Below are 9,865 nucleotides of genomic sequence, written 5' to 3' on the forward strand. Positions count from 1 at the left end.
ATTGGGTGAAACATATGGCGCATTCGTCTTCTCCATCTCCTGCATCAGTAAATCTGTGATCGATACCGTGGTCTATTTAAGAAAAGCCGTGAAGTGCACTTATCCTGGCTATCTACACCTGGCTGGACATAGCTCCACCTGTTCATCCTGGCTCGGCAAACGTGCAAACCGATTAAGCCGCGATTAGCAGATCACACTAAGTCAGGCTGCTCTTTCTTATCCTGGATATCTTTATTCTACTTTGTGCAACAGGCCCCCGGTCTAGACCGGACTCTGGGATGTTATTTACAGAAACCCAACAATTCCCACCAAGAGCAAGCACTAGGTGACAGACGGCAAGGATACACTTCCTTTAAGAGGCAGTAAACCTCGAGCAGAACCATGGCTCAGTGGGGGGGGGCATCTGCCTCGACCGTTGGAGAGAAAATACAGACAGACAGACATAAGAATTTTAGCAGAGGTGTAGAGCAGGAACATGGAGGCAGCAGGTGACTCCAACCACAGATCCAAGCCAGAAACACCTGCAGGAAGAGAGAGGAGGAGAGATGAGATGGGCGAGAAAACACAAGACTCCAGGAAAGAGTTGTTACAGAGTTAGTAACATGCATTAATGGATGAGGTTGCATACAGATGGAGAAGGAGGAGGAGAGAGGTGCTCATTTAGGGCTGCACATTATCGAATTTAATCGCGATCACGATTTTGACTTCCCACGATCAAATTTGCGTGATCAAGCGATTATTTTTTTAAAGCGTCATTTCATTGAACCTCCGGGTTTTTTTGCAAAGCCAATCTCCCGCTCCATAAGCCGTCTGCTCATGAGCCAGTCAGAGTAGTTCACTGCACCCCGTGCAGCTAAGTTTCAGATGTAGACAGTCACAGAGGACAGAGTAGCGTGAGGAAAACTCAACAGATAGCAGTCGGTAATACGTCATCTCAAGGTTTACCAGTTTACCAGTAAACGCAACACTTTGTCCCATTTGTTGTTTTTCAGACACAACAGTGACCAGTGCTAGTTAGCGTCTGTTAGCTGTTAGCTAGTAGCGTCTGTTAGCTGTTAGCTCTTCTAGGACGCACCGGTGCTAATGTCCTCGCATTCCGCTGCAATGCTGTTTATATGATATGGTTAATTTTTGCGTTACATGACCCATTTCGTCTGTAAAGCCGTGCCTGTGTTTGGATCTTTCTACGCTCTCTCGTCCTACTCTCTCTCTCCTCTTACTCTCCGCGGCCCGCCACACAGCGGCCGCCGGTCCACACTTCTGATGTATGTCTACATTTTTATTTTTCATTAACACAAGCTGTATATTGTTAAGTATGAGGGGGCAAACCTGTATTTGTACCAGTGTTTTCCGCGGGTAACTGTTATCGCGGCCGCTACGGCGAAGAACACAGAAGAAGTTTTTGAATGCAGCTAACTTCAGTTGGTAGAGTCACACGCGTGGGAGACGGAGCTGCTGTACCGAAGCCTGGACCAGGACCAGAGATGTGACCCATGGCCAAATATCATAGTTCATAAAAATGCAGCGCAGTGAAGATACAGACGTTTATACACACGACGTGTGTATCCGCCGTTCGACCCGTGCTGACCTGTTCATAATGAGTCAGCCATCTCTCTGTGAGTAGCGTCCATCACACTCCCTCTCGCAGTTATAAATAGCCTATGTGACAATAAAATTTGTTTGGTTAAAATCAACAAATAATCGTGAGAATAATCGCGATCAAATTTTGATCAAAATAATCGCGATTATCATTTTGGCCATAATCGTGCAGCCCTAGCTCAATGCATCATGGGAAGTCCCCCAAAAGTCTAGGCCTATAGCAGCGTAACTAAGGGATGGTTCAGGACTCTCCTGAGCCAGCCCTAACTATAAGCTTTATCAAAGAGAAAAGTCTTAAGCCTACTCTTAAATGTGTAGACGGTGTCTGCCTCCTGAACCCAACTGGAACCTGGATATATCAATCCAAACTTTATTAACACACAGAGAGCGTAACCATGGTAATGCAGCAGGGGAACTTAGACACAGACATGCAGTGAACTATGCTTCTGGTTTTACTTAGCTCGCTCCACCATGGCGCCTTACTAACTCACTCACTCTGTCTGTTGATATACAATGCAGATCAATGGAGATGCATGTAATTTTGGGGGGGCTGTATGAGGCCACCTTCCTTTCGACCAATCATTACATCTTTGTATGTAAAACCTTTACATACAGTTGTGTTCATAATAACAGCCGTGTTTTTAAAGAAGTGAATAATGCTCAAAATCCTTAGAATAGCTTTTAATTCCATAATACCAATGCATTGGGAACACTGGCCGTTGATTTCCAAATCAAAACATGACCACCATGGATCAAGTTTGTGTTAAAAAAAGAGAGGATATTAGCAGTATTTGCATTTTTCTTTACAAACTCAAATGTGTACTATTTAAACTGAAAAATGTGTCAGGTTTGAATCCCTGCACTAATATTTAGTTGCATAACCATTATTTCTGAGAACCGCTTCATATCTGTGTTGCACGGAGTCACCTGTGAACAGGTATTCCAGCCCAGGACCATTGAACTACATCCCATAATTCCTCTGCATTACTGGGTTGGCCTCAGTAACAGCATTTATGATGTCACCCTACAAGTGTTCTCTGGGATTGAGGTCCGGGGGTTGGGCTGGCTGCTCCTAACATCCATCTGGTTCATCTGGAACCAAGACTTTGCTCCTTCCTGGTGTGTTTGGGTCCTTGTCTTGTTGAAAGACCCGTTTCAAAGGCATTTCCTCTTCAGCATAAGGCACATGACCTCTTCAAGTATTCTGATGTATTGAAACTGATCCATGATCCCTGGTATGTGATAACAGGCCCAACACCACAGTATGAGAAACATCCCATAACCACCATGCTTTACTGTCTTCACAGTGGACTGGGGCTTGATTTCAGTGCAGGGGGGTCGGAGGACAAACTGTCTGTGGCTCCTAGACCCAAAAAGAACAGTTTCCCTCTCATCAGTCCCCAGAATGTTTTCCATTTCTCCGTTGGCCAGTCAATGTGTCCTTTGGTTGTTTCCCACGTTGTTGCAAGCATTAAATTTATAAACATGCACAAGCAGCACATCATTTGAAAGCTTAAGTCTCATGATTCCATCAAGCCCACACAGAAGCAATAAGGTGACTCACAGCGGTTATAATCATGTTATGAAGTAAGGAAACAGAAAGATTTGAGTCTAAGTTGAGTGTTTTCCAACCTGTCTTCTTGTGTCTTTAATCAGGCGGTGAAAGATCGCCAAAAACTTTTTTTCCCTTCATCGCCAACTCTCCAAGGTATTAGAATATCCAAGCTTTGTAATCCAAATGAGCTGTCCCCTCACAATCTTGTAGTTTTCTAGCCAAGTTTCGACGTGGAGAAATCTAGATAGATCATCATTTCTGGGTTTTGACAGCTTGTAGCTTATTCCCTCGGCGCGCTACGAAGTCACTCCGTACACCACCAGACTCTCTGGCTTCTGCAGATTTTACTTTGTTCCCAGCCAATCGCTTCAGTCTAACCCGAGCTGTCCCTGAGACAAGCCTATCAAGTTCCACAGTCCCCATTGGGCCCACGTGGGAAGGATTGACAGTTTTTCCTTCCAGTTAGAAGTAGAGGTTTATGAAACCGGGCTCCCTGTGTAGCCAATAAGCAGACGAGTTGACGATACCAAACATGACCAGAAAATATTAACCCTGTGATGGCTCCAGCTGTGTCAAAGCAAAATGGGCCTTCTTTCACCATTTCACAATTTATAATTACTTAATCCTATAAATGTATGTATGTAGTTATTTCAGGTATGTGTGTGAGTGATGTGATGTGTTTTTTGTGTTTGAGAAGTTTTGTATTTGCACTTTTTTGGCTTTTTGGAATAGGAAAAACGCACAGACATATCTGTATAAATAAATTTATATAAAATCCATTTAATGAGTAAAATTTTTCTGGATTTTTTCTGTTCTAAGTTTAGACATATGGCTACGGTACTATTTTTGGATATAGCCCATGTAATATGCTTACAGTAGTGCTTTTTATTAATTTTACAGATGATTTACTTGGACGTAAATAGAAATTCTCTATTCTAATCTCTTTAGCTCTTTGTCAGTACGGCCTAGTGTCACAATGCCACTAGAACACCAATTGAGTGTTAATTTTCCAATAACCTCAGGGTCATCCCAGAGGGCAGAAGAATGTGGAAGTGCATCACTTTTTTGGGGTAAAAATGTAGGTGAGAAAAGTGTTTCTAAAGAGGTTAAATATGTATTTATACAGTATATAGATTAAATATGGGCCATAACTGACAGATACCAGTGAAAGGTAAAAATCGGTGGAAAATGTTACATTTACACTTTCCCAGCACTAAAAATCCCGGATTATCCCCCATGTGTACCGGCTGGCTAAAGGCTGGCAACAAATGGAGGCCACCATAAAAATTGATCAAAAGTAGTTTATTTACCACAAACTAATAAACACTGGATGTTACATTTCCCATACTGCAACTCCATAATAGTGATGTTGGCAATAATTAAAGGTAATGCATCTGTCAAACATGTTCCATAGACATGCTCTAAATGTTGTTTCTAGTTTAGATAGAGCTCTACAGCATGGCATCTCACTAACTCACTCTCTTGGTTTTTCTCTGTTGGTAGAAACCGAGAGGAAGAGGAGTCAGACGTCACCGCTGTCCAGCACTGTGACAAATCCTTCCCATCAGGATATTTAAAGATTCATCTGAGAGCTCACACTGGGAGAACCGTACGCTGTGATCACTGTGGGGTGGCTTTCACAGCACAGGGTTCCCTAAAAACACATCAACGCATTCACACTGGAGAGAAACCTTACAGCTGTGAACAATGTGGGGGCAGCTTTCACAGTACAGGGTTCCCTAAAAAACATCAACAAATTCACACTGTAGAGAAGCCGTACAGCTGTGAACAATGTGGGAAACTTTTCTCTTTTCTCGTAGTAGCTACCTTAAAAAACACCATCGCATTCACACTGAGAGAAGCCTTACAGCTGTGAGCAATGTGGGGAAACCTTTTCTCATAGTGTAACCTTAAAGCTCACCAGCGCATTCACACTGGAGAGAGCCGTAGGCTGTGAACATGTGGGGAAACCTTTTCTCGTGTAGTTACCTTAAAAAACACCAGCGCATTCACACTGGAGAGAAGCCGTACTGGTGTGAACAATGTGGGAAATGTTTACTCATAGTAGTCACCTTAAAAGACACCAGCTCATTCACTCTGCCCTCGTTGTGAACATGTTTCAGAGCCAAGCTGTTTCCTCCTCCTCATGCCCTGATAGCTTTATTGTTCTGATCTTCTCTCCATGTTTGAAGGCTGACCAGCAGTAACTTTATCTTCTGACCAACATGTATGTTATTGTGGATCAGCTGGACTGTTTTCTCTTTCCTGCCTTTCCTCAGAACCCTTTCCATTTAGGTACCAGAATCTGTGCCTGAACCTATCCTTTTAACAAATATATTTTTTAAATGTATATGTTAAAAAAAAAAAATGAGCACAAAAAGACAGTCAGCAAAAACAGCTTGTTTATTGCTATATGGTCCAATTAAATGTAAAAAATATAAATGTAAACATATTTTGCCAGTAAATTGCTGCTAAACAACAAAAACAACCACTAGGTGGAAAGAGGCAGCGCTGGTGTTTCAGTAGCACCGAAATCCCCGTTACTATTCGGTCCGATAGATACCGGGTGTTACGGCACCGTGCCATACTAGCACTGGGTTTCGTCTGACATTTCATATTTTTCGTGACTGAATGTGGTTTTAAATCTGTTGAGGTCTGTTCAGACTGAAGTAAAGTAAGACCCTGATGATGTCATACAAAATCAGAAAATAGAAAGCAAACAGCTGATTTAGTCCATCTGACTTGTAAAATAACATTGATTGAATTATTTCAAATGTTTTGCAATGTGGAACAATTAAATACTAAATAAAGAAATTAACAAGGCCTTGTGCTGATTATTTGTGACCTAATTTGGTGGATTTATCCTCCTGCCGTTTCTGTGTTTAATGTTGTATATGCTTCAAAACTTGTAAATGCAACTGTGGTGGCTGGAAATCAAACCTGGGCAAAATGATTGCACTGCTATGGTATAAATCATATGTGACTCTGTGACATGGCTATCCTTAACATGACTGGTGTATAAATGTGATCTGAACCATACTGTATAAATAATGGATTTAGCTCAGGTTCTGAAAAGTCAAACCAATGCAAAAGCAAAAGACATGAAGACGTCTTTCAGATAGGAGACGAAATGTCTTTGGAGCAGCTTCAACCAAGTTTTCAGTTCTGACAGTCATTATGGTTCTTAGAGATGCCCAACGCCAAGTTGGAACAGCCATCAACCATTCTCACAGTAAACACCATTCAACCACTCCACAAAGGTAAATAGTTGGGTTTCCCTGTTGTTAAATCAGAACTTAAGACGTCTTTCAGAGAAGAGACAAAACGTCTTTAGAGCACCTTTAAAGCAAGTCAGGTGGTAAGAGGACATAGTTCTCACTTCAAACCATAAGTCTGATTCCACTGGGGATTGAACCCAGGACCTTCTGCGTGTAAAGCAGACATGATAACTATTACACTATGGAAATTCTTTAATACTGTTATCTTTAACATGATCAGAACCATACTGTAAATAAAATGGATGGAGGTCAGGTTCTAAGAAGTGAAACCAATGCAAAAGCACTAAAGAAGTCTTTCAGATAGACGATATGTCTTTGGAGCAGGTTTTTTTTTATTGTCAAGTGTCTTTCACTCCCTTTTTTAAGACTTTTCAAGGGACGCCTGCAAGACGGTAACAGGACATAGTTCTTACTTTAAACCTTAAGTCTGATTCCACTGGGGATTGAACCCAGGACCTTCTGTGTAAAGCGGACATGATAACTACTACACTATGGAACCTCTGTGATACGCTTTTTCTTTACATAATCTGCATATAAATGTGACCTTAACCATAGACTGTAGCATTAGCTGTACTGTAGTACCGTTCTGCGATGCCATGTTCATCTGCTATGCTCTGCGGTGCCCAGCTACGTCCTGCTGTGCCTTGTAATGCCGCACAGTGTCCTGCTATGCCATGAACTATTACAAAGAACTGCTACAAATTACTATTTTTTTCTTTTTTTTTTCTATTTTTGTTATTTCCACTCTTTATTCTAACCCCAACCCGTCAGACACCGCCTACCAAGAGCCTGGGTCTGTCCGAGGTTTCTGCCTAAAAGGAAGTTTTTCCTCGCCACTGTCGCACTGTTGCTTGCTCTGGAGGAAACTACTAGAACTGTTGGGTCCTTGTAAATTCTGGAGTGTGGCCTAGACCTACTATATCTGTAAAGTGTCTCGAGATAACTCTTGTTATGAATTGATACTATAAATAAAATTGAATTGAATTGAATTGAAAATGCATGTGCAAAACACAATCTATGATCAATACAATATAATGTCTATTGTGTAAGGGCATACCTGACACATCTAAAATAAAAAGTTAGCTGATGATAGTGTTTCTTTTGTCATTGTGTTATGATTGACTCTTCCTGTTGGAAGAGAACATGTGTTAGTGTTTGGAATAATTATTTGATTTTGAAACAAGTTTGCAGTGTTTTGTTAGACATAGTGTGTAGTGTTAGTGTATTATTGTATTGTGAAAATTAGTTTTGGAGTTCAGTTTACAATGTGTGATTTGAGCATGAAATTTACTGTTTTGCCAGTTGTGTGTTTTTGTGTGTGTGGTGTGTTAAGAGTTAGGAAACTTGTTAAAGTATTGAAAAATTTGTCATAGGAATTGTAAAAAACTGTAATAGTATAGCTTACACAGCGGATGCAGTGCAGTGCTAACTGTGTTAAAAATTTTTGGAAATTTGTTAAAAGTATTGAAAAATCTGTCATAGCAATTGTAAAAAACTGTAACTCCCATTCATACAGTAGATGAGATTTGGATACTTTCTCAGACTGTGAAGGTAACCACATGGTGGAGCCCAACCATTGTTTTGCTGCACCATAAGCATATTCAACATAGAGTGTGTGGGTATAGCTCAGTGTATAGAGCATTTGACTGCAGATCAAAGGGTCCCCAGTTCAAATCTGGGTGCCCCCTGCAAAGATGTGTGTAGGCTATCAAATAATAGTAGTTGTTGATACTTGAAAGAAGCATGCATGTGTAACCAAGGTCAAAAATCTATATTAAAAGAGCTCAAACTTTATTAAGAAGTCAATTCATTCAATTGTCTCGAAAACAATTAAATTGAGGTAAAGAGAAAATAAATGGGAAGTTTATTTTAAAGGAGAGGAGTTGGAGACGTGCTCTCAGCCAATCAGGAAGAAGCCCGGACTGTTGACCTGCACGGAGCAGAGTTCACTTCCTTTTTGAGCTGCTGGGAGAACGTAGCAAAACCCTTGTGTTGAACGATACCTACCTTGTGAATATATATTGACAAAAGTTGCTAAAAGTGATTAAAAACCGCTTGAGACGGTCTAGTGGGGAGCCCTGGACCTGTGAGCGTGCAGTCGGAGAGACCTGACGCCTCCCTGATGAAGAAACGCATTGGTGAGCGATTGTTCTACCATGTTAAGCGTTAGCCGCTAAGCGCTAGCCGCTAATGCTAGCGCGCATGTAGCGCTAGCTGAGATGCTAACTAGCACAATGTCAGACACCATTCACAAGCGCTAGAACCATTAGCTGGTGGTTTAGAACTGCAAACTTAATTCAGCGTTGTGCAATATGTTGCATAATTGTTATAAATTTGACTGTGTTGATTTAGCACTTAAAGCATCTGGTAATCTGTGCACTTTGAGCCATATTTTATGTTTTAATTATCTTTGAGTGTTATATTTTATTTGAGATGTTCTAAGCATGCCCTCATATGTCAGAGGGTACACAGACTGTTATCAGCATACTAGTATGTATTTTGTGTTCTAAATATTTTGTGTAAGTGATACTTTGATATGATATTGAAAAGGTTTTTCAATAATTACCTCTAGGAATATTGTGAGGATGGTTGTTACCAATATGGTAATTTCATGTTACAATAATTGTTCAGTTAACATGAATTATATTCTACAGTTCATGATTGAAAGCTAAAAACAAATGTTCTGACCTTACTCACTGTAGGTCAGGTTTTTTTGTTGGACCCTGTTGAACCTTTGATCTACCTGGAAGTTGGAGCCTGGATTGAGACTTTGATGGCGAGCCCCAGCCCAGTGGAGAACTAGAGATACGGCGCCTGCAGGATTTAGCACCTCATTTCACACACACAAACACACGCATACCAACTGCGCGGTAGGACAAACCTTTCACATTCACAGTGGATTGAACTGAACCTGATTTGAAGTGACTGAAAACAGAAACTCTGAACTTTAAATCACAGCTGTGGGGACTTGGTTATATTTTATTTTTTTACTTACCCGGGTAAAATTTTGTGTCATCTGATAGTGTGTAATTGTTATGTTTTTTTTTTGGGCTTATCCTTCTCGTCTATAAATTAAAAGAGAAGCGTCTTTGTTTTCTCAAAGCAAGTAAACTGTTGTTGAGTCATTCCTGGTGTATTGTTTGGTTAATTCCTGGGCTCCATAGACGAACATAGAACTTCTGATCTTACTGGCCATAGATATTTATCATATAGAGTAATCCCTTTCTGTTCACCCCCTCTAAAGGGTTACAGTAGACTAAGACGTCCTGTGACACAAACTAAGCGGTCAGCTCTGTCTTTTATACCTCAGACTATCAGACAGCACAACAAGCACTTTAAATGTACATTTTTTACAGTTTCTATTTTACCGTATTTATGTACTTGCACTGTAGTATATTTGTTGTATTATACTCTGGTTTTTATGGGTGTTACG

At 40.8% G+C, this 9,865-nt stretch overlaps 2 non-coding genes across 2 annotated transcripts; one reads left to right on the top strand and one right to left on the bottom strand.

Moving 5' to 3' along the window:
- Positions 1-6,548: 6,548 nt before the first annotated feature.
- On the bottom strand, positions 6,549-6,621 carry trnav-uac (transfer RNA valine (anticodon UAC)). Its single transcript has one exon. It is a non-coding gene; the product is annotated as a tRNA-Val (tRNA).
- A 1,426-nt stretch (positions 6,622-8,047) lies between these two features.
- Positions 8,048-8,120, top strand: trnac-gca (transfer RNA cysteine (anticodon GCA)). Its single transcript has one exon. It is a non-coding gene; the product is annotated as a tRNA-Cys (tRNA).
- The last annotated feature ends 1,745 nt before the right edge of the window (positions 8,121-9,865 follow it).

Source organism: Etheostoma spectabile, unplaced genomic scaffold, assembly GCF_008692095.1.
Source record: "Etheostoma spectabile isolate EspeVRDwgs_2016 unplaced genomic scaffold, UIUC_Espe_1.0 scaffold00569810, whole genome shotgun sequence".
Lineage (NCBI taxonomy): Eukaryota > Metazoa > Chordata > Actinopteri > Perciformes > Percidae > Etheostoma > Etheostoma spectabile.